At 35.1% G+C, this 25,660-nt stretch overlaps 1 protein-coding gene across 1 annotated transcript in view; it reads right to left on the bottom strand.

Annotated features, from left to right (window-relative positions):
- dcma (decima) overlaps positions 1 to 22,583 on the bottom strand; it is a 133,220-nt gene extending 110,637 nt beyond the window's left edge. Inside the window, exon 1 of the mRNA XM_073088612.1 lies at positions 22,481 to 22,583. The gene's annotated coding sequence lies outside the window, so the exon portion shown is untranslated. The remainder of the gene's footprint in view (positions 1 to 22,480) is intronic.
- Between the last annotated feature and the right edge of the window lie 3,077 nt (positions 22,584 to 25,660).

Here is a 25,660-nt window from a genome sequence, read left to right as displayed (position 1 = left end):
TGCTGGTGCCGCAGCAATAGGAACTAGTCGTTTTGACTACTTTAAATTTTATTATTAGTTCAGGCAAATACCTATAAAAACTTTAAAACAGTAACATTTTGGTATTTCAACTTAAAATAAATAAAGTTATTCCCACAGGCACCTAATGCGTTATAAGCATGCAAGGTTCGTTAAAATATAAAATGTTAAATCGCTGGCTTTTAAATTCAGTTTAATTCCTACAAGATAATGGATTTGTGAAAATTATACAAGGAGAAAATACGTTAATGATTATTTTATTTCTTCTGACTACTGATATCACACAGGATTTTAAATGATATATAACAGCGTTTCCCAGCCTTTTATAGTCCACGGACCCTTAGGAAATCAAGCACAGTTTTCACGGACCACCTTAATAAAATAAACAGCAAAAACGGATTAGGTATTTATTTTAGTTATTACAGATACAAAAAGAAATACAGAAGTTAATTATACCTGTTCATTATGAAAAATATGAAAAAATAAATAATGTGATGTTGTGTGTGTGTAATGGTTGGTGTTGCTTTTTTGCAACTAAATCAGGGATATTCGGGTTGATGTTGCTACTAAGCTGTAATCTCAAATCAGATTCAGCTTGTAATATGTTTCTGTATTTGTTTTTTGCATAAACAAGAGTAGAGTATGCCTTTTCACATAGGTATGTGGTTGAAAAAAGCAGTAAAGCGGCCCTTTCGCATGTAATGAGCGATTTATGTATGGTCCAGAGATGACACCACGGACCCCCATACATATACTCGCGAACCCCCAGGGGTCCGCGGACCACAGGTTGGGAAACGCGGATATATAACATAAACATACATTAGTAAAGATTATTCACTCCTAACAAGAAAATGTACCCAGTTTTGAGAATTGAAATAGTTGCGTAAAACAGTTTTGCCACGTCTCCGTGCTAAAATGTCCCTAAAATATTTGAAATAAATATTTCTTTATTATGTAAATTACGCAGTATTAGTTCTTTATTCGTAAATTTTCTCTAAAAATGTTTTTATTTGTCAAGAATTCAAAAAAATAACTTACTAATAAGCCGTTTGTGGGTCATTCAATTTCAAGGCGGTGAAGGATCTTTACTAATCTATGAACATACATGTTAAAGTGCAATATTTTATCTGACTATAGTCTTAAAATTCACGAAGGACTATCAATTAAGCTTTATATAAGATATAAGATCGAAAATTTGGACTGTCAGAGTTAGTACAACTAATATAAATAAATGATCTTTTCTAAACTCTTATTCCCACAATAAGATTTTACCTGCGACGCAGGTGCTATGGTCACACGCAAACACCCAGACCCAGAACGGAAATCTAAATTGCTCTTTTGTCTGGCCGGGACTCGAATTCGGAACCCTCTGCGTGTCAGAGCACTATTGCAAACACTATACTACGTGGGTCATCGACAATAATATTACGTCATCATCAACCCATTACTGTCCCACTGCTGGGCACGAGTCTCCTCTCAAAATAAGAAGGCCATAGTCCATCGCGTTCGCCAAGTGCGACTCGGTAGACTTCACATATCTTTGAAAACTTTTTTTTAAAGATTTCTCATGTATGCAGGTTTCCTCACGATGTTTTTCCTTCAACGTTTAAGCAAGTAATCATTAACTTTTAATACGTACAAACTTTTGAAAAATCAGAGGTACGTGCCTGGTATTGAACCTCGGACCCGTTGATCAAGAGGCAGAGTTTCTTAACCACTAGGCTTTCACTACTTAATATTACTTACTATACAGAAATTAACCCTGCGCTGCCCGTTCCTCCTTTAACGGCGGTTCAAGAATGTGGTTGTTATACGAAGGCATTATTGCTTTTATTCCTCCTGACTCGTGCTATCAGCGTGCATACTGCGCATAGTTCAGAGAAATGGAACGCGGCATGTGATGGGATTGCGTCATAAACTCGAGAGCTGTGCTGTTGTTCTTATCTGTATAGTAATAGTATTGCGGTAACGTCACAGATTTAAATCAATAGATGTGACATTATTTAAAAGGAACTTATTACACGAGCGACATTTTTAACTAACTGGTAACTGTCGCTGACTACTGTCGATCGCCGTTACTTATCGTCAGCGACCTTTACCAAGTTTTTGTTTATAATATAGGAGTAGCAGACGAGCATGCAGTCCACCTGATGGTAAGTGGCTACTGCCGCCCATGGACATCTGTAATCAACCCCAGATAGGATTAGATATTCCTACCTGAGGTCGGCCACAGATGCGCCGCTACCCCTGAGGACTAAGCTGGAACGCCTCGGAAAAGTATGTCTCCCTTATCACACCCTTCAAAACGGAACACACCAGCGCTTAACGCTGCTGTTATTAGGACTTTATCAAGTATAATCGTCTGTGGCTGCCTGTTGTCAACGAGCTGTTCTGACTGCCGTCAGCGACTGTTATCAAGTATGGTCGACTGTCGCCGCTTGTCGTCAACGAAAGTTGCAGACTAACATCGTTTGTCGTCGACTATCGTGAGCGATCGACGACTTCCAACCGAGAAGTCTGCTAAAGTCCCTATCGCTCGTGTGTTACCCCCCTTAATTTATAATGTATTTGTTTGTATGATAGTGGTAGATGAGTAAGCTTTGTTTCAATTTGTATGACGCATTTTAGTATGATTATTATATGTCTGTGTGATTTTTACGGCCATCTGATTTTTAAAGTACCTATCTACGTTTTAATAGACAATTTTAAAACATGACGAAGTACAAAAGTGTGTTACTGATAAAATTTAAAATAGAAATCATGAATCACTCCTACTTCATTCACAAACCTTTTCACTAAACCATATATGTACACAATCAGAAATATCAGTTGAACCCAAAATTCAAACCAGTACATAATTATATTGATAAATCGGAAATCTTCTGCCAAGGTATTCTGTCTAAGAATAAGCGACTCAAAGAACTCATTAGGTACTTCGGTTTAATTTGAATAAAACAACTTAATTTCTTTGTGTTTATTATCATCTGATTAAGGTTAAACTTTCGTATGTCGGACATCTCATCAAATATATAACGAACTCTAGTGTAAACTGTAGTGTAAACTTAATAACGTCTAAAATATAGTGTAACCTTTCCCGACCCCATTAACCTTAAATGGCGCTTTATATTTAACGTATTATATAATGGCCAGCGAAGGCACTAGCTTCCGTCAAATGCGTTAATTGTCCAAGTTCCGGCTAAGTAAGCGCACGTCCGGACTCCTTACACTATACTTAAGCGTTTAAGTAAGTCCGCATTGAATCTGGAGTATACTGTAAGATTATTTTCTACAATAGTTACAGGGATTATAATTATACAGACCTGTACCCAGTTTTGGGAGATAGAAGTTTATGGACAGGTATCGAAATTCGTCCCTGGGACCAGAATAGGGCTACGGTGTCCTCTGCCTGCCGTTTGAAGCGGCTAAAGCTCACCTTCTGTGTTTGCGTGCGGCAAGAGGGGCGCTCGAATGCCACAGCAAGCGGCCCTGAGCAAGATGATGTTTGGCAGCATATCGTCATAAATATCTAAAAGTGTGGTGGGCGTGGATGCCCATCTAGGCAGAGCCCCACCGGGTCAACGCGCTCAGAGGAGTCCGGATGCGCTCCTTTGTAATCACGGAGTTCTACGTAGGACTGAGGATGGCTACCAGGTTGGTTTTAGTGGATAAATAATAATAAGTGCTTCCACGGCATCACAGAGCTTTTGAAGGTTTCCCCGTCGTTAACAATAAAAAAGGTATTTATCACAATATATAATTGCTGACACCACAGGTAAGTTATGAAATTCTTAAAGTGAAACGTTTTCCATAATATGGAGCTTTTCTCAACATGTGTATAGTTTAACCTATTTCAAGTCATCAATTATTAATAGAAGGAGCATACTATTCTTTGCTAACTTGAGAGTTTTCAAGAGATTTTTATAGAGACTTAAAAGCTTGTTTCGCATAAAGGACTTGACTTTGACGTGTACCTAATAGGTATTAAAATCTAGAGTGCCATAGCAAACACGTGCAATAGGTGATTAAGAGGGATAATATATTATTCCTAGATACTCCTAAGCTAATGGCGATAGATAAACACAAGATTTGTTATAATAGATGAAGTATCTATGTTTAATCTTATATATAAAATTCTCGTGACAAAATGTTAGTTACCGTACTCCTCCGAAACGGCTCTACCGATTTTCACCAAATTTTATATGCATATTCAGTAGGTCTGAGAATCGGCTACTATCTATTTTTCATACCCCTAAGTGATAGGGGTTGTTCACCCTTAACATTGTTTTTATTTATATGACAACACAACGTTTGCCGGGTCAGCTAGTTATATACACTATTAGCATACTTATTTTAAATTTTCTCATAATGTTGTTAAGTAGGTATTATTAAGGCAGTTGATTTTGTCATTTTGTATAAAATGTATCTTTGATCTTTAGTTTAATTTGCGTGTCTAGATGTTATTATTATGAGAATAATGTTTGATAAGCCAATATGTGAACAAAAAAGCTTGTCTCTAATATTATTTTTGAAATTATTTTCCTTGCTTTAAAATGTAGAAGGAAGTAGTATAATTTAACTGAGGAGGTTCCGTCATCCCTAGATATTTTTCACATCAATCAGTTCTTTCAATGGAAGAGTGCGTATTTCGATTAACTTCGGATAGATCCCCTTTTCAATAGCCGATCACAGATGATCTTGCGCGGCAGTGACGAGATACCACTTATCAGTGGACTTCTAGCTTGCTGGCTACTTTTTTATAATATAAGAGTAGCAGACGAGCATGCAGTCCACCTGATGGCTTCTGCCGCCTGTGGACATCTTTAATCAACTCCAGATAGGATTAGATATTCCTACCTGAGGTCGGCCACAGATGCGCCGCTATCCCTGAGGACTAAACTGGAACGCCTGGGGAAAGTCCGTCTCCCTTACCACACCCTTCAAACCGGAACACAGCAGCGCCTAACACTGCTGTTGTTAGGTAGATATAGGTGTGGTGGCGGTGCCGCCGGAGTCGAACCACAAAGGGTTCTACCACCTCAGGTTCTTTTAAAATAAAATCCCCTATTTCCTTTCTATTGATAATGCAACTAATGTGTTTCTTCATCGCAACGCACCAATGGGATTCTCCGTGACTAAACTTCGGAGCAAGTTCATCCCGACATTAGTAGATTAACGCCCTTCAAAACTTTGTCTTTGATTAAAACCACAACAGCGTGACGTGAATTACGGACAGTGTAATTGTTTATTTCTCCCAGAAATAACGCAGGACAACAGAATGACAGGATCCAAGATATAATTCGGGGTGATAAAATACAGTGCGCCATTTGACACAAAAAATCCTCTGGCTTTTGATTATCGGCCAAGACAGATGGGTATACTCTGATGTGGGCTTAATATGGCTTGGGGTTGATGTATGTGAGAGCTATAAATGTATAGGACTCATAAAAGTAGATTTGGGGTAACTTGCTATATCTTACGCAGCAATTCTGACACTACTTCTTATTTGGCAGGTTTCGTGTTCGTAATTTCGCACTAAATCAAATGAGAGATAAAAAGTTTTTCGGCGCTATATCGGTATTAGTAAGTCGCTATTTATAAGAAATTGTCTGAATATCTTTATTGAAGTATTGGTAAATAATAAATAAGAATACTGAAATGGTAAAAAGCCTATTCTACTTTATAATTTTTTCCACTGCCGTATTCTGTTTTTCAAAAGTAGAGCGAGTTATATCAAATAATAAAAAAAATTCTAATACGTCGAATCTCTGACTGTTCGTTTGAGAGACCGAGTTTCAATCACTAAGCTATCACTCATATGAATATCGACCATCGATTGGAAGTGCAGGTTCAAATCAGGAACACACCCCTGAGTATTCGATAATATAGATGTACGTCATCATCAACAACCCATTACTGTCCCACTGGTGGGCCCGGGTCTCCTCTCATAATGAGAAGGATTAGGCCATAGTCCACCGCGCTGGCCAAGTGCATATTGGTAGACTTCACATACCTTTGAGATATTTTTTTTTAAATCTCTCAGGTATACCGGTTTCCTCACGATGTTTTCTTTCACCGTTTAGCAAGTGATAATTAATTTCTAATACGCACATAACTTTGAAAAATCAGAGGTTGGGAGGAGCCTGGGATTTCAACCTCGGACCCCTCGATCGAGAGGCCGAGTTTCTTAACCACTAGGCTATCACAAGCATTATGATGTACGTACAAATTAATTACTGCTTTGCTTGCTTTTACAGTAAAGGAAAACATTGTATAGAAGCCTACTTGTCTGGGAGTTTTCCACAATGCTTTCATACGTGTGTAAAGTCTGTTATATAATACATGAGCACAACAATGAGTAATGGATTGAAGATACATGGCCCATTTAGCTGATATATTACCCTTATTTTTACATAACAGAAGCAGCAAACGACCGTACAGTTCACCTGATATTAATAGTCAGTGAAACCCATAAACATTAGACATATTTCAAATAAGACTGGAGTCCCATCTATAGCAGATCACAGATTTGTTTATGCTACCGAGGACTAAGTTGTCATGCTATGACCGAATTTTTGCCTCACCATAACTTTAAACCCGAGAACATATTACCCCATGAAGTAGAAATAGTGGACTCAGAGTATAGTAACCTATATAGGGAAATGGTAGGAACCACGAAGCATTGTAAACTTTTAATATTTAAAATAAGAAGTATCATACAAAAGGTGTTTTAAAGTATTTACTGATAACCTGCAGTTATCGTAAAATTAAGCGCCTTGATTCTAGATCGCTTCGACTAATCTTATTCTAAAAGTTGGTAGAATCCCTTGTGGTCTGACTCCGACGTCACCACCGCCACACCTATTTCTAACAGCAGTGTTAAGCGCTGTTGTGTTATGGTTTGAAGGATGTGGTAAGGGAGACATCCTTTTCCGAGGTGTTCCAGCTTAGTCCTCGGGGATAGCGGCACTTCAGTGGCCGACCTCAGGTAGAAATCTAATCCTATCTGGGGTTAGTTACAGATGTTGATGGGCGGCAGTAGCCACTTGCCATCATTAGGTGGACTACATGCTTATCTACTACTCTCATATTATTTAAAAAAAAAAACCTATAAACTTTTATCAGTAGTTTAGAGTGGCGCGCGGCACTCGCGTCATTTATTATATTCCATAGCATGCGTTCAGCTGATGTAAGCAGCTTAGCTCGTGACGTCACGAATCGTGGTCGTTCGTCACATTACGCTTTATTTTGTGACGTTAAGTGACGTTGACCTAGAGTCCTCGATGTGCCCTATTTGTTTTATGCAAATGCGTTTAAGGATATACGAATATAAATTACACATCCTGTCTGCCGAATAAGCCATCTTACATTTATTAAATGTCTTGACGGTTGAAAGAACTGTCTCCGCTTGAGTATTTGAATTTTGAATACTTAAATAAATATTTAAATAAATTTTTACATTGTCTTAAAATTATTTTATCTTTCTTTCTCTAATAAAAGTGTATTCATACTTTTATGTTTCATACTCACAAGATTTCCACAAACTAATTTACTTTTACAATAGCAAAGAAATATTAATTAACAAAATTTAAGTCGGCCATTTCGGCCAGTTCAACTTTTATTTTGGCAATAAAATGTCGCAAGAACATAATATCACCGTGTGATATTATATCGTATGAGATCAACATTCCAAAAATGAGGTCATCCCTTAAAAAGTTATCTCGGAAAGAGATAAAACTCGCCCGGAAGTTTTTCAATCTCATCTTTAAGTAAAGTTCCTTGTATCGGAAATGATACTTCGTACTTATATTATATCGGGTGTCTCAAGGAATGTCGAGTTGGAAGATAGGGGAGTTTTCGACTGTCCTAAGAGCAATATAAACGCTTTCTATACAGCCCCACACTAGGATTCCCTGTATCGTGGGGGCCATGGACACACACAAAGAAGAAAACACAAACACCCAGACCCAGAACTAAACTAAATTCATCATTCAGATATCTGTCTGGCCGGCGATCGAACCCGGAACCCTTTGCACGTCAGACCGGTATGGTGACCGCTCCGCCACGCGGGTCGTCAAATAATAAGGCTCCATTTATATCTACAGTCACCCAACGTGTCGTATTAGACAAAATCGCACAGACATGGTCGTGTCTGTGAAAGCATTGAAAAATATTTTATTCTGTCACGACAATGTCTACATATAACTATTTATAACATACAAATGCACGTAAAAAATGGATAAATTTCGAGATTTGCTTTTGACGACACCCTATATACACATAATGGAGATTAATATACACATATTATATTTAAGTTATTCTAATGTTTAATACAATCGATTTTGATGTGTCAATCAATGAATTAAACCAATTTTATTTTTCTTTATGATTGTAAACTGTTGGAATTTTACCTCGTATTCTTCCGTGGTCTATAAATAATATTTGACTTCAATCGAATTATGCAATATTTTCTTTATCTATCTCCCATTTCAATTGTCTGAACTTTACATTACATTTTTATGTCTCCACATAGAATACCATCGTTATAAAAGTTTCAAAGTCATCTTTAAAATGCAGGTAACCTAGATTTGAAACTGGAGCTCTTCAGAAATATTAGCATAAAACAAGCGGCACCGCCACTCTGATTTTCGTCAAATATACGTCATGTTTCACTTTTGTAATATGTTAATTAAAAATAAGAAAGTTAAATAGCCTAAATTAATTTATCGGTGTTATTAAAACTCTGTTGGTAATTGACATAGACGTATTTTTGGGGTTCAATACAAATATTCACGATTTCTTAATACTGAACCAACTTCATACAATTAGAAACACTTCATACCTGAAGTCAATCATTGAAGTAGCTATTATGGATTGAGATATAACTAAGTAAAAGTATCCACTTTAAGTTAATAAATTAGGGTTTAAAAACTAAAAACCACGCTAAAATCTCACAAGGAAAATCGTTAATCCTGACTCCTGACGATACTGATGAGGAGAATGGAATAACATTTTTAAATTGTGCATTGTCATCGGTTCTTGATAATTGTTCAAAATTTTAAATTAATGGGACCGTTCAAAGGGGGTAAAATCGAGTTCATAGATTTCGTTACAAACATACAACAAAAGCTAATAAAAGCGTGGTAAAAATATCCATTTTTAACTGCACTTTACAAGCCAGAATATAACGACGTAGTCTATCTATATATATAAAAGAAAGTCGTGTTAGTTACTCCACTTATAACTCAAGAACGGCTGAACCGATTTGGCTGAAAATTGGTGGAGAGGTAGCTTAGAACCAGGAGACGGACATAGGATACTTTTTATCCCGTTCGACCGCGTTTCCTTGAAGTCATTTTATAACTCAAGAACGGTTGAACCGATTTAGCTGAAAATTGGTAAAGAGGTAGATTAGAACCAGGAAACGGACATAGGATACTTTTTATCCCGTATTATATTATAGTTATCCCTAGTTATTATATAAGGTTACCTGTAAGTTGTAGTATGTATGCGGAAGCTCCCTTATAATCGAACATCAAAGTGTTTTACCGACCTTACAAGCAGCAGTTCTTACTTCATTTACATGAAAAATAAAGAACATATTGTCTCCTCATGACGCGTTAGTATATGACGTAAGCACAAAAGGATTAATTTTACGAGGGCCGTGTAAGATTTTCATGTCGGTTGTGTACGCAATAAACGCTATTAACTAATGGAAACATTAGACGCCACATGATACTATGTGCCTATAATAAGGCAGTGATATTACTTTAATGGTAATATTTTTGGCTCTTGTTTATTTTTGTACCGTAGTTTTAATAATAATAAGAGATATGTGTAAAGCAGTGCTTCGCAATATGGTCGATTAAACTATTTTTTTTATTTCAAAGCAATTGGCATTTAAATTAATCAGTTATGAATTTATTGTCCAAATAACTAAATAGGGTTTAATAAATACATAGTCTTGGTATTATAGATTAACTTAATAATAATGATTATTACATATTAAGTTTTTTGATGTTGATAACGACGTTTCTATGTCTTTCCTCGAACTCTTTGATATCGCTGTGCTCTTGTCTGAAATGGGGTAATGCAAGACCCGATGTATTTTCTATACTCTAAATATTCCATTTATTATATCGAAGCATGGGGTATGGGGCACTTAAACTGAGGAATGAACGCCTATTTTCTACTTCTGTAACATGAAATATATACTGTTAATGGAAAATAAATCTTTACAAGGATTATGCGTAGTCATCTATTGGTCCTGCTTCCTTTGAGTGGCTATTTTCCGAAGCAAAAGACCCAGTCATTGGTCTCTTTTGAGGTTTCTAACAATGCGTTTTAAAGACGGATTATACCCATTATTAAATATGAAATTGTGTATTCCATTATATTTCAAACTTCTTTATTATGTTCTCGGAATGTCTTGTTCTCTTTATATTCGCTACAAAATTTTAGGTTTTTATTTTTATTTTGGGGTAGCGAATAAGTTTGCAGTCTCTCTTAGAAAATATAGATAGAACTTTATATGTGTAAAACAGCTTTAAACTGAATCGATCACAGATGCGTTGGCCAATCTTGAGGACTAAGAAAGTTCCAAATGTACACACATATATTGTTTTAGTTTCAAGTTATAGGATTAAATAGAATTATTATTACTACTAAAACTCCATGTGACTAGAGTTAGACGGCATTTAGACCTATTTCAGCCTTACAGCAGTATCGGTGCTGTTCTGGTTTCAAGTAGTAAGGCAGTTTTGTTAACACGATACGAAGCATTCCAAATGAGTTTTCAAGCATCAATCTTTAATGTTAAACAACAATTACATATTATAGTTTCTAATTATACACTTAGGACCACAAAATGCTTCGTACGTAATGTCGTCCTAAATTATTCCACCATTACGTAAGGATATAGTATAACCTAATAAATTATTATATTAGTTAGGGCTACTTAGCCCTTTCATTAACGTGTCCCCGAATATATCATTCGCTAATGTTTTCAGCGCAAAATCCAAAAATCCGCAGTAAAGGCTTGTGATAAGGAGGCTTTATAGGGTAATATAAATGTGGGATAGTGGTCCCAAATATCATATTTTCGTGCTCGTTTGTTTTTGGATTATTATTATGTAGATATTCGTTTGTTTAACGAACTTACATTTGTCAATCAGAATTGTAGATGTTGATATTGTAGTCACCCAAATTTCTTTACGCGGAGTCTAGGCTTACTCATAACCATCTTAATTTTTATTAGTACAGTAACATAGGATTTATTATTTTAAATGAAGTTCCAATTAGGTAATATAACTTTGCTCCACTTTTTTTTTTAATATAGAGCATCCAGTTCGCTGCCGCCCATAAACACCTGTAATCAACCCCAGATAGGATTAGATATTCCTACCTGAGGTCGACCACAGACGCGCCGCTACCCCTGAGGACTAAGCTGGAACGCCTCAGGAAAGTATGTAAAGCGAAACCTAGGCACTTATATTTTTATATTAGTCCTTTGGTATGGAAATACTATATGTATAAGTATGTTGAAAAAAATTCAAATTGGCACATTATCGTTACGGTTATGGATACATATTTAGGCACTAAGAGCGGTCTAAGCCTGGGTTTCAACCCATTTTATAAGATTAAGCAATGTGCGTAAACTAATTCGGGGTTGGTATTTAGATTAGGCAATCATTGTGGATTTACTGTATATTTTCTAGCCTAAAATGTAAAATTCATCGTCTATTTTTTGGCTACAATCGAGATGAAGGCAAGGGTGTGTTTAATTTGTCAAAGAATGCTTGTGACTTACACAACTAAACCTACTGTGACTAAACTATCCTAAAAGCGGCCTAAAAATTCGATTAATCAACGGCTTTACTGTCGCTCAACTAAATGGTCTAGATAAACCACTTCAAAATGGAGACTTAGCAAAATGAAGTCGTTGTGTTTTTCATAGTATAGGGGTCAATTGCACGACTCATGATGCGAAGCATCAGAGAGTGCTTTACGATCGAAAAATTTTTTTCGCTTCATTTTGGCGGCTATTTTTATTATTATACCCTTGATAGTTCACGGAATCAAGATATTTTGCATACTATTGTCGAGATAATTTAATGGAGATTAATTCCATACTTTTTAAAAATTGATTTACTGCAATAGAATTGGAAAAAAACACCAAAATAGGTCAAAAAAATTTCCTGTCCGTCATGTGTGAAACCTGAAAACACTGTAACTTGTGAAAAAATCCATCATTTGAGTTAAATTTTTTTTTAAAAAAATCTAATCGACGATTGTAGGTCACTGAATGCGAATGATTAATTACCTAATTCAGTGTCATTTAATTGCAATTAATAAAAAACGAAAACTACAAGACTGTGTATATCTATAGATATTATGTACATTTATTCCACCAGGGGCGCTTGTGCAGTACCTTCTTCCTACTACAGCTGTTTTTTCGGCAATTAATTTTGAACGACTTAAGTTTTTTTTTTTTATATTTCATAATTAAATGAGCATTATGAGTCGTGCACTTTTGGATTTTCCAAACTTTTTTATTTTTTTTATAGTATGGGGTCAGCATACGAGCACGCAGTCCACTTGATCGTTAGTGGCTATTGCCGCACATGGACATCTGTAATCCACCCCAGATTGGATAGATTCCTACCTGAAATCGGTGACAGATGCGTCACTACCAGGGGACTAAGCTGGAATGCCTCGGAAAAGTATGTCACCTTTACCACACCCAACAATACAGCAGCGTTTAACACTGCTGTTATTAGGTGGAAATAGCGGTGATGCCGCCGGAGTCGAACCACAAAGAGCTCGACCACCTATAAATTTATATTGTTATCATATTTTTATAATGTTTGTGAAATAAAAGTGATTTTGTTCACACGAATCCTAATTTCTTTCAAAAAGTATTCCGGTCAAATTCGTCTTTTATTTCTAACAATTCCCAGCAAGAACTAACATGATAAGTAGTGGAGAAACAAATCATAACAACTTTGTAGCGTTACGTTTATTGCCGACATATTTGTTCAGGTAGAATGAGACCAAATAGCATCAGAGCCAAGTTTTATTAGTATTTATTTAAGAACTAGAGTCTTAAGTACTGGGTTCATGGAGAAGTGTTGCAAGAATAGTGATTGTACGTATAAGGTATAAGGAAATAGCTTTGTATGAAAAGAGCTAGATAAGCTAGTTCGTTGGTTGGAGAGCTATTTACTTTGTAAGAAACTAAGTCACTCTCTTAACATTTTGTTAAAATTTGTAAACTCAATATGAAAATGTAATTATAAATTTCAAATAATGAATATTATCTTGTCATGGTGTGTATATTGATTACTTCATGTCTATAGTTTCTGATAAGACTGAGCAATAAATCAAATTGTGTAAAAACTTCGTGTTTACAAAATATTTTCGGCGGATTGTAATGTATTGATTATATTTTTACAGTACCTACTATTTTATAAAGTACCTTATAGCACTCGTATTTAATTCGTTGTTTCTCTTTTATCTGTAACATAGAATGAAAGAAATGAAAGATTCCCATCTTTATGCTAATCGTGCCAATATATCTCGTGATATATTGGCACTATCAATAATAATGCAGGCCGTTTTAAGGAAAAAATTGAAAGAGATTTGTCAAATCCATAAGAATGTCTAAAAAAGTGTCGTTGACTTGAAATATGTGGCAAAAAGATGGTAAAGTATATCCTGTTAGACCCTTCGCATAAAAAACCTCTGAGCGAACATATTACTAGCGCCCTATCAACATATTTGGTATTGACATTTTGACTTTTTGATATAACAAGGATAGATGAAAACACAGCAATCCAAAGTCATAACCCATGCACACAAGCCTTTAACAAAAGGTGAATAAGATGAAACAAATTTGCCTAATGTTTTAGGTACCTACATTGTTATGTAGAGAACTATTGTAAATACAAAATCGAGGACTACTTTAAAATAACTTATGTTATATTAGCAATTTAATCTCATTTACATGCTAACATACATATGCATATGCGCTCAAAAATCATTACCTCCCGCAGATTAGTAAAAAGATAAAAAAACATTTAAAACATTAATACAATAAAGCAATAGGTGAATTTACTTAAATTAATTTATTGCTTTGAGTAACAGTAATAAAGTTGAGAGAACAGTAGTAAAGCCATTAATACACAGATAGTTAGTTGAGTTAAATTATAATAGTAGGTACGTAATATCAAAACACAAGCTCATTAATATTGACAATTTGCTAGAAATTAAGACACTAATTAACGCAAAACGTTAACAAACGCGTTATACGTGTTCATACAATCAAAAGTTTTAATTAAACGAAATTTGAGGTAAGGAATGAGGTCTCGGAATAATACTGACACTGAGCTAACTAAACGCTCTCTACGTGGTTACGTTGACATACGACCAATTTCGCAAACACCAATATTGAATGAATGTTACCTGCACCTACACGTGGCCTTAATTCCTTCGCAGTAAACAGTGCAAACTGGAATGTAGCGTGGTGGAGTTTTCGCGAGATTAACCTGGACAAATGCCCAGATGTGGGATATCAACTAATAATTAGTGTAAAGACACAAAATTACTACTTGAAATAAGAAACTGAAAAGTTAAGCACTATAGCCACTTTTCCACTTTTCCACAATTAAGGCGAATCCAATAACCCCATACCTTAATTCGCAAATCAGCCAAGTCCACTTTTTTTCAAAATGTTTTTTATTTATTTTGATTTCGTTCAACGCCATATTATGAAAATAAATAAAAACAATATTTTGACAGATGTGGGATATCAACTAATAATTAGTGTAAAGACACAAAATTACTACTTGAAATAAGAAACTGAAAAGTTAAGCACTATAGCCACTTTTCCACTTTTCCACAATTAAGGCGAATCCAATAACCCCATACCTTAATTCGCAAATCAGCCAAGTCCACTTTTTTTCAAAATGTTTTTTATTTATTTTGATTTCGTTCAACGCCATATTATGAAAATAAATAAAAACAATATTTTGACAAAAAGTGGAGTTGGCTGATTTGCGAATTAAGGTATCGATATGTTGAAATCCGTCAAGCCTTTCATACGTACATACACTTTTTTCTCTGTTAGATGAAAAAAGTGTATGTACGTACTTACATATATGCTTGAAAAACATTACCACATTCACATTCACAGTTGGGTTAAAATAACGTTTCAAAAGGCATAGTACAAGGAAATAATTATAGTGATGTTCAAAAGATATCCATTGTATACCATCTTGCTCTAAGAAGAATAAACCTAGAGATTTAAGTGCTTGATAGACGATATTTGTTAATATTTTAATGTTATTTAAGGTATTTTAAGTATTTCAATCAGTGTTACAATTAAAACAATAGCTCTTAATCATAGTACCATCATCATCGAACTATTACTGTCCCACTGCTGGGTCCGGGTCTCCTCTCATAATGAGAAGGATTAGGCCATAGTCCACCGCGCTGGCCAAGTGCGTATTGGTAGACTTCACATACGTTTGAGATTTTTTTTTATAAATCTCTCAGGTATGCAGGTTTTCTCACGATGTTCACCGTTTAGCAAGTGATAATTAATTTATAATACGCACATAACTTTGAAAAATCAGAGATGCGTGCCTGGGATTTGAACCTAGGACCCCTCGATCGAGAGGCCGAGTTTCTTAGCCACTAGGCTATCACTGCTACCTCATAGTACCATTTCTACCATTTTCTAAAGAGTATTTACTATCGATAAAAACGGCACTAGAAACTCCATGATATATAAGACTCATTTTTTGTACAATGATAGATTTTAGAAACGAATGGTAACGAAAAGAATTCTTCCCTTATAGCAGATCATTGCCTCGAGGTTTCTTCAGCTCCTGAACAAATGGCTTACCATTTATTTCAACTTTTTCCCATTTGTACAAGTATTGTTTAAAGCACTGTCTTTTAACATTTGCTCGAAAAGTAGGTATATAATCTTATATATAAAATTCTCGTTTCACAATGTTATTTACCATACTCCTCCGAAACGGCTATACCCATTTTCACAAAATTTTATATGCATATTCAGTAGGTCTGAGAATCGCCTACTATCTATTTTTTATTTTTCATACCCCTAAAAGATAAGGGTTGTTCACACTTAACTTTTTTTTATTTATGTGGCAACATAACGTTTGCCGGGTCAGTTAGTTTAATATAAATATTAGACAATGAAGTCCGTAATTATAACTTCTACTTAGATGAGGTAAGAATTCCTTTTTTCTAGAAACAAATTTTCAAAGTTAAATTTATAGAATTATATTATTTTTTTTTACATTTTTGTATATTTGTAAAAAAATGCAAAGGCTGTTAAAAAGTAGGTACTTAATTTTGTAGCACAAAAAATGCTAATGAATGAAAATGCTAATAATTGTTTCACTTGAGATCAGCCCATTAAGCTTACTTAAGCAAAATTGAGTGCCAAATTACGATTTGGGATATTTACCAACTCATTCGCAGAACAAACAGTACAAATGGCGGGATTATACGCGGTAAATGCATTAATGAGGATAATTTCATGCCTACACTCTGAAGAAATTGTAAAATGATGGTGTACATATAATACATATAATGAAGGTGGTAGAACCTTTCGTGGTATGACTCCGGCGGCACCACCGCCACACCTATTTCTACGTAATAACAGCAGTGTTAGGCGCTGTTGTGTTCCGGTTTGAAGGGTGTAGTAAGGGAGACAGACTTTTCCGAGGCGTTCTAGCTTAGTCCTGAGGGGTAGCGGCGCATCTGTGGCCGACCTCAGGTAGGAATATCTAATCTTATCTGGGGTTGATTACAGATGTCCATGGGCGGCAGTAGCCACTTACCATCAGGTGGACTGCATGCTCGTCTGCTACTCCTATATTATAAAAAAAAAATCTGTAAATTTACAATTATTTCAATTAATAATACCCTGTGTGGATATAGTTTTACCAAAATATTTAAAACGTGGCATAATTGTTTTTGTGAATTTTACTGCACGAAATGAAAAGTTTCTGTCCATTTGGGAATCTTATTTACCCATATGTTTATGAAATGTTCGTTCATGCCTTATTATAAAAAGCTTGTTATAAGCTGTCATGGTATTGCCCATTAAGCTCGAAGCACGACGATACAACAAAAACAAAAATAGTGTAATTTAAAGTACTAATTTCTTAGTGAAAGGATGTAAATAGGAAATTAGTATTTTAATTTTTCCTTCTTAGTATCCTAAACATGGTTGCAGTTATCTATAAATCTGAAAGTATGAATGTCTCTGAATAACATACAATTTGTCTATTAAAACCCCAAACTACTTATAAAACATTATTCCCGACCCATAAGATTCTTATAACATCAGATGCACTCATTCGTAAACGTACATGCAATGCGAGACCTTATTATAATTCCATTTCTACAGCAGTTTGGCAGCAACACTCATTGCATTAACTAAGCTGACTTCTATTTTGATAATATTTGAGCGAAAATTTTGTGAATTGAGGCTAAAGAAAATCAGAATAATGAATATATTCATGAGTGGAGAATATTTGTGTATACATTTGTTAGAATACTTTTTGGGTAATAAAACAACGAAACAAGTGTGTAGCCAACCTGATTTTACGTGGTCATTTCCACCCGTAGACATACGGAGCTCTACTCTAGACTAGTATAGTCCGCGTAAAACTGCTAGTCCGCTCTGAATATAGAAATGATTCGCGTCGCCATAGTAAATTGTATAACTACACCTGTCCCAACAACTTCAGAGCGGACTAGCGGTTTGGCGCGGACTATACACATCTGTATTATACCTCTAATAGATAATATGTGGACTAAGATGAAACCTCGAAAAACTTTTTAAAAGACTTTTACACCCGAGCTCAGTGTTACCATGTTTCTATAATTATGATAAAATACTTCTACTACAAAATAAAGAACACCATCAAAATTTGTATTTCGTATCAGATTCACAGACAGATTGACAAATTCACGTTGATAATATTATTATAGATTATTATTTTGATATAATATTTTACGGCCTTTATTTTATTATTTTATTTTATTATTAAAAATAGAGATCCATAGACAATAGAGCGCGTTTGGATTTTTGCATTTATCACTTATCGAATCAAACGATCATCAGGAAATTTGGCAGACATCGGTTTACTGGGATGAAAAAGGGTAATTTTCATTCCGAGAAAAATCCCTAGGGGATAATGAAAATCCGCGCATTGTACCTTTGCTTTCGTAGATTGTGTTGGTGAGAATATCTAACTAGAAAAAAGTCTTCATATTTGTAATTTATATTACTTACAGTTACTTTTTAATTTAAATCCTGCCTGTGGATATTGTAATCAACTCCATATAGAACGAGAATTCTAACTGAAGTTACACATGCGTTGTCACTGTTGAAGTCTTTTTTTTATAATATAGGAGTAGCAAAACGAGCATGTAGTCCATCTGATGGTAAGTGGCTACTGCCGCCCATGGACATCTGTAATCAACCCCAGATAGGATTAGATTTTCCTACCTGAGGTTGGCTACAGATGCGCCGCAACCTCCTCAGGTTGCGGCGCATCTAAACTGGAACGCCTCGGAAAAGTCTGTCTCCCTTACCTCACCCTTCAAACCGGAACACAGCAGCGCCTAACACTGCTGTTATTAGGTAGAAATAGGTGTGGCGGTGGTGCCGCCGGAGTCGAACCACAAAGGGTTCTACCACCTTCAGACTAAGATGATCGACCCATATAACTTACGTATTTTAGAATTTCGGAAGCCTCACTTAAAAAAATATTTAAGTTTGGTGTTAACTGTATCGTGTTATTTATATTTTAAGCTATCATACGTGTGTACTGTACGCCCACGACAACTCGTAATCCGCCCTTTATTCTCTCTTGGGCTTAATGCCAACGTTAATATATTATATCGGTGGATAAAATCGATTCATATTTCATTATATGAAATATCATTCTTTCCTATTCCAATTTCCTGTTTCTTATAACTGGCATTGACCTTGCACTAAAAGAGGTTTTATACTCTAACAGCTCTGCACTTGGATTCCCGTCGTCGTGGGTGATATGGACAAAAAGGCGAATTTACAAACACCTAGATTCAGAACAGAAATCATTTAGATTAGAAGGCCGGGGATTCAACCCGGAAGCCGTTGTGTGTCTGACCGGTTTCTTGACTCCCGCACACTGACCATAAAATTCAGTTAACTTCGACATATTCGTTTAACAGTATGTGATATGTTAAATACATTAAAATTATATAAATAAGTTATTGATAATTATTCAAATTCAATAGGCGATACTATTTTTTTTCCTATTTTGATTAAGTTATCATTTGTACTTATATTGGATAATTGGAACATAATGTAAAGCTTTAAACAACATTATAACGCCCCATGCAAGTATGTAAATACTTTTCTGCCAAACTCGATAAAAGTTAAGAGTTAGTAATAGTTAATTTATTTAAATTAAAACTTCCCCATTTTAAGCACCGTGTTCCTGTTACGCTGTTAATAAATAAAATATTTCTGAAATAGATACGGTACTTTTTTCCAGAAAGTTGTATTAAAAGAGTTGGATTAAAAACGTTATTGCCCCAAAGGCTTCAATTCACTCTCTTTGAAAGTTAAAAACCATTATATTAAAACTTTAATTATTACGCGAGAAAAAAGTTATTGAAGAACTTTTAATAATTATGAAATTGAGAACAAATTGGCATCGGATAACATGAAGCTTTAATGTATTCATTATTATATGAAGCGCTATTAAAATAAAATGATACAATTATCGTTGAATTATAGATTTCGAAAATGAAAATGGATATTCGATACGCTGAAGATGGAACGGGGATTTTTGATTGTTCTTTTTGTGAAAGGACATATAATGCAGATAATAAGTACTAATATAGAAATATTTTCTTACTGCAACATCCTAACTGTGGAAAATTAAATCATCATCAACCCATTACTGTTCCACTGCTGGGCACGGGTCTCCTCTCAGAATGAGAAGGTTTAGGCCATAGTCTACCGCGCTGGCCAAGTTCGTATTGGTAGACTTCACATACCTTTAAGATTTTTTTTTTGAAAATTAAATAAAGTCAAAAAATACAGTTAAAGAAAATTCTAATTCCGCATATTTAGGTCGCAGTTAATAAATAAGTAATTGCTAAGCTTCTACATATACTTTATAGGAACGTAAGATTTGGTATTTTTGTCAGATTCTCTGGTTGGTGGATGGTTTGTTCCATTACATTCAGTAGCTTGGAAATAAGACGGACGGACACGAAAGTGATCCATTTTTCATGGGACCCTAAAAATACAGCGGCCTAAAATATAAAACGAGCTATCCTGTATTCCACATTCTAGTTAAGGTTTAATGCGGATTCGTACTCATCAACTATTCCACTAGAAATCAAACCCGCGACCATCACATAGCACCAATAGCGCTACGAATTCTTAGGATACCAATCCTAAGAATTACTAACATTAATTTGTTCCGGCCAGAAATCGAACCCGCGACCATTTCTCGACCCGCGCTATGAATTACGTCTGCGGCACTCGTTCGTCCTAAATAATATATCATTCACGGTAAACAGATTTCAGCGAAGGGATCATATCATTGAACTTTTCTCGTAAGCTAGATAAGCGAGAATCAAATATTTTTTGTGTGAAGACCAATTTCGTGCCTCCATCCGTAGGGACAGATACAGGCGGCGAGTTGACCTCGACTGTGTTTACCCGAGAACTAGTCGAGTTTTTCCTCACAGTGGTATAAATTGGCAATTATATTATATACTTTTCACAGATATAAAAAGTAATTAGGCACAGGATTCCTCAAAGTCGAACACGTATTGGAAAATGTTAGGTATTGGTTTTCGTGACCTTGGTATGTACGTCAATGTGTTTCTTGTAAAAAGGAGCACATTAACACTAACGTATTGCACTTGAGTGCTGTTAAAAAACTCATCCAGCGCGCAGTTTTAATATTGTCCTGAGCCAGTCTTATAATTTCGGTTTAAGAGTTTGTAATTATGTCGCTCTATGTATAATCTATCTTTGCGTGAATATACCTTCAAAACTTAATTAGCCACTATTTAAATGAGTCTCTCCGAACGAATGGACAAACATCAGAAATAGTTTATAAAATGTCATTAAGTCGTAAATTCCCCCTTGAGTATTCCTGTGCGCTAATTGTAGAAAATGTCAGTAATTTGTAAGTTACAACACAATTTCATTTATTTGTATTGATTTCTTACAAATATGTACATATACTCGAAATGTGAGACAGAATACAATGAAAAATGTGTCAAAAGGAACTTTAATTTATTTTTAGGTCGTTAAAGTTTACTGCCGTCAGCACTTTAATATCTGTCTTCGCGTCGTAGTAGATGTCTCAAGAATGAATTTGTTGGCTTTTTACTTAATATTATCAATAGTTTTGGTTTGAATGGTTAGATCTTTCACCATGTCCGCATCTATTTCTGTTGTATAGCGTGGGTGAAGTGCTGCTGTATTCTGTGGGTTTTCTGTATAACTTTTGGAGTTATCTGTAGGTTCTACATTATTTCTCCGCGATGAAATTTAGTATTACGACGAAATATCTGTCAAATTCAATTTTACGGATGGGCTCAAAGCCATTCGGAAAAGGGTTTAGCTGTCAAATTACTCTTCGTCATGCCCGTCCGAAACTGATAACCCAAATGCATCGAAGGAATGCTTAATACTAGACAAAACCATGGATTTAGTAGGTACAGAGACTTAGAACAGATGATTAAAATTGCGTAGAGATACTCTGATTTAAAGGGTGGGGTACAACCCATACAGCATCGTTCCTACTTAGTACTTAGATCTCGGTGGTGGCATTTTGATTCTATAATAGGTATCCATGGCAATGAAAGTAATTACTTAATTTATTATGCTGTAGTGTTTGACTTAACTTGTTTTTACGATGTGCGTGTATTGTATTTAAATCTAATCTTTTGACCATGGTTTCGCTAGTATTGATCCTTCAATAAATTAATATTTTTAGGAACAATTAACCGAACCACTTTTCTAAAAAAAATTAAATTGCGCTTTTGAGACCTTATGAGACCTGCGTTCGCAGTAAAATGAAAAAATAATCAAATGTCTTTATGATACTTATATTATATATGATAGTAAGGACGATAAATTATAGATATTTTTAAAAATGTATAGAATTACGCAAAATTGACCGTTATTGATAGTTATTTATTTATTTAACAATATATATACAGGTAAAAGTAAAAAATACATACGTTATAATTAAAAAGATGCTTATTCCATGATCCATGAAATACGTATACATAACCGGATGGGTCTGCAAATAATTTGCGTAATATAATTTTTGAATAACTAAATCGAACTATTCTAATACAGTAACAAAAAACATTATCCAAGAAACTTGCCTCATACCCTCAAAACTTTCCGCCCAGCCGTCAGCGGCTACACTTGCGATCGCAGTATCACCATCGGAACTACACGCGCGAAGTTGGAGCGAGGCGCGACGGCCGGCGCCTACGGACCGCGCTGGCGAACTGTCGGCTACGGGCTACGCGCTACGCGCTACGACTTGCACTGGAGCGGTATATATAGACGTTGACGGAGGAATCGAATAGACTTCTAATCTCTTGAAATAATTGAACTGATTGTTTGTCTTCCAAATATCGACTTTGCTGATTTGGACGGGACATCCATGTGAAATGTATTTAACTGGTAATGTTAAAATAAATATGGTTCCAACCGAAAAATTAAAATATTTTTTGTAGGTGGAGTTAAGATGGCAGGTGGTCCTTTTTGAATGCCACTAAATTATTAATACTCGATTACTAGGTGTTGGTGAGATATGTTGTACATTACAGTGACCCAAAATATAAGAAACAATTCTTTTCGAAAATTTAGCACGCATGCATACTAGGACCAACTAATTATAATGGATAACTAGATTAGATGGGTAGATATTAGAAACCCTTACGCTCCAAGTATGCGATGAGGCAAACGTAAAGTCAAGTCAAACAACAAATAAATCCATCATCAATACTTTCTAAATTTCTGTATCATTCTTATTTTATAAATCAGAGGGAATATTTAATATGGATTATGCGGAATCATAAACGGGGATATACTCGTACCCACGGATTGGGGATGAGAAAATTATTATGGCTTGTTTAATGCTGGACACATAAACGTGACGAGAAAACTTTAGCTTTGCGGGAACGCGCTTCCAAGAGAATGTTTCTGTTGAGTAATATTGAATAAAATCTGTATGTAGTAACGTTGGTATGTTTTTAGTTATGTGCTACAAAAATGTAGGTTTATACATGTATGTGCATGGTCTAAGTGTAGGTTTTGACTTTTTGTGTCAGTATGTGTGAGGTTAGTTAATGATTTTTGTATGGATAATCAATGTAAAAATAAAACATAATAAAAATAATATTCGAAATTGAAATGTAACAAACTTGTTCGACCACTTAAATTAGGTATTTTTGTATCACAGTACATTGAGTAACATAAAAACGAACACATAATTACCTACTATTGTCTTCAATATTCAGGCAAATACGTAAACAAATACCAAAACAGTCATATTTGTCAAGACGTAAAAACTCATGGTAAGGGTACAGTATACAAAAGAAAATTTATCAGAGTACATTTCAACATCTGGCTGAAATTTCTTGTTGTTGCGTACAACATTTTACTCGTTCAATTAATTAAATTTCGTTGCAAAATCGCTTCTATTTCGCGATCATTAATTTACGTCAGGAACCAGCTAGAAAATTTAGCTCCACAGTGTCTAGACAACGTTAGATATATCTTTTAATAGAAAAAATATATTTCGTTACCATCATTAATAACAATTACACCAACGAGCTCGAAAACTTAAATTTTAAATTGTTATAAAATTTTATATACGAGTATGATAGTATATCTTTTTAACGGAAAATCATAAAAGATCGCGAACGCTAATTCATTTTTATTCATTTCCAGCGCTGGAAAATTTCCTTTCGTCTATAAAAGGAGGCACCTTTAACTTTTCTGATCTCTGCTATTTTAATGAAAAAGCAGCACATCTTGTTCTGGCCTTATCAGAAATAATAATTGTAATTAAAATATATCTTAATAAGTTCCGATTTACCAGAAGGAGGTAAAATTGCACGGGTACATTTGAGCTTGTTTGTTACCTACTTACGTACGTATTAGAAAATAATTATCATTTGCTAAACGGTGAAGGAAAATATCGTGAGGAAACCTGCATATCTGAGAGATATATTTAAAAAAAATCTCAAAGTATGTCAAGTCTACCAATACGCACTTGGCCAGCGCGTTGGACTATGGCCTAATCCTTCTCGTTATGAGAGGAAACCCGTGCCCAGCAGTGGGACAGTGATGGGTTGTTGTTGATGATGATGATGATGATAATGTTACCTACTTAAGATTTTTATGATCTTTTAATGATTGTTAGATTTTGCTTCTTGTAAAAGAATCACCCTTTTGATGTATTATAAGGTGGTAAAGCACCTTGTGGTTCGATTCCGGAGGCACCACCAATATGTATATTTCTGTCTTATACCTGCAATATTTAGTATCAATCCGATTCGAAGTGTGTGGCAATGAAATATATTTATACTAGGCATTCCAACTTAGGTAGGATTTCAATAATATCCGGTGATATAAACAGTTGTCTGTGGACATGGATTGCACGATCGTTTGCTTCTTCTATATTTCTCATATTATATAGAAAACTCATTACAAAATGTATGAAAAGTAATTAAATAAATTAAATATCCAGTTAAACTAGGATAATCTTTAATTAGTTCACTGTACAAAGTACTCATACCCTGGGAACATTTTCTACAAGCCAAGAAAAAGTTCAACAGATCTCTCTGCGAATCTGTACGAGTATACTTGGACTTGTTAAGGCTTTACCTGCAGTTCCTCTAATCCTTCTTACAAACTCAATCTTACCGCGTCCACGGAGGAAAAAGATAAAAAATAAAAAGTAATTCCGAACTTCGAAGAGATTTCCTTAAAGGGAATTGAAGAAATGGGATAGTGATACAAACTCTATTAAAGAAATCTGCACTTTGAAAAGTTTTTAAGAATTAACATTTTCTAGTTATTTCCAGAAGGGTTCTTTATATAATCTACTAATTAATAAGTATTATGTTAGGGCAGTGATAGCCTAGTGGTTAAGAAACTCGGCCTCTGGATCGAGGGGTCCGAGGTTCATATCCCAGGCACGCACCACTGATTTTTCAAAGTTATGTGCGTACTATAAATTAATTATCACTTGCGAAACGATGAAGGAAAACATCGTGAGGAAACCTGCATACCTGAGAGATTTATAAAAAAAATCTCAAAGGTATGTGAAGTCTACCAATACGCACTAGGCCAGCGTGGAGTATGACCTAATCCTTCTCATAATGAGAGGAGACCCGTGCCCAGCAGTGGGACAGCTAATGAAGTGCTGATGAAATATTATGGTAAACTGTAGATATAGATGATATAGTAACCCCCTTCTTGGTTGTTGCGTAAATATACTACTTTTGTAGCTGTAAACGTTAAGTAGAAAATACATGTACATAGTTTATCTTA

This window comes from Epargyreus clarus, unplaced genomic scaffold (assembly GCF_041222505.1).
Source record: "Epargyreus clarus isolate Ecla_fem2 unplaced genomic scaffold, WU_Ecla_fem_2.2 ptg000003l, whole genome shotgun sequence".
NCBI lineage: Eukaryota > Metazoa > Arthropoda > Insecta > Lepidoptera > Hesperiidae > Epargyreus > Epargyreus clarus.
This window is presented reverse-complemented; position numbering and strand designations above follow the sequence as displayed.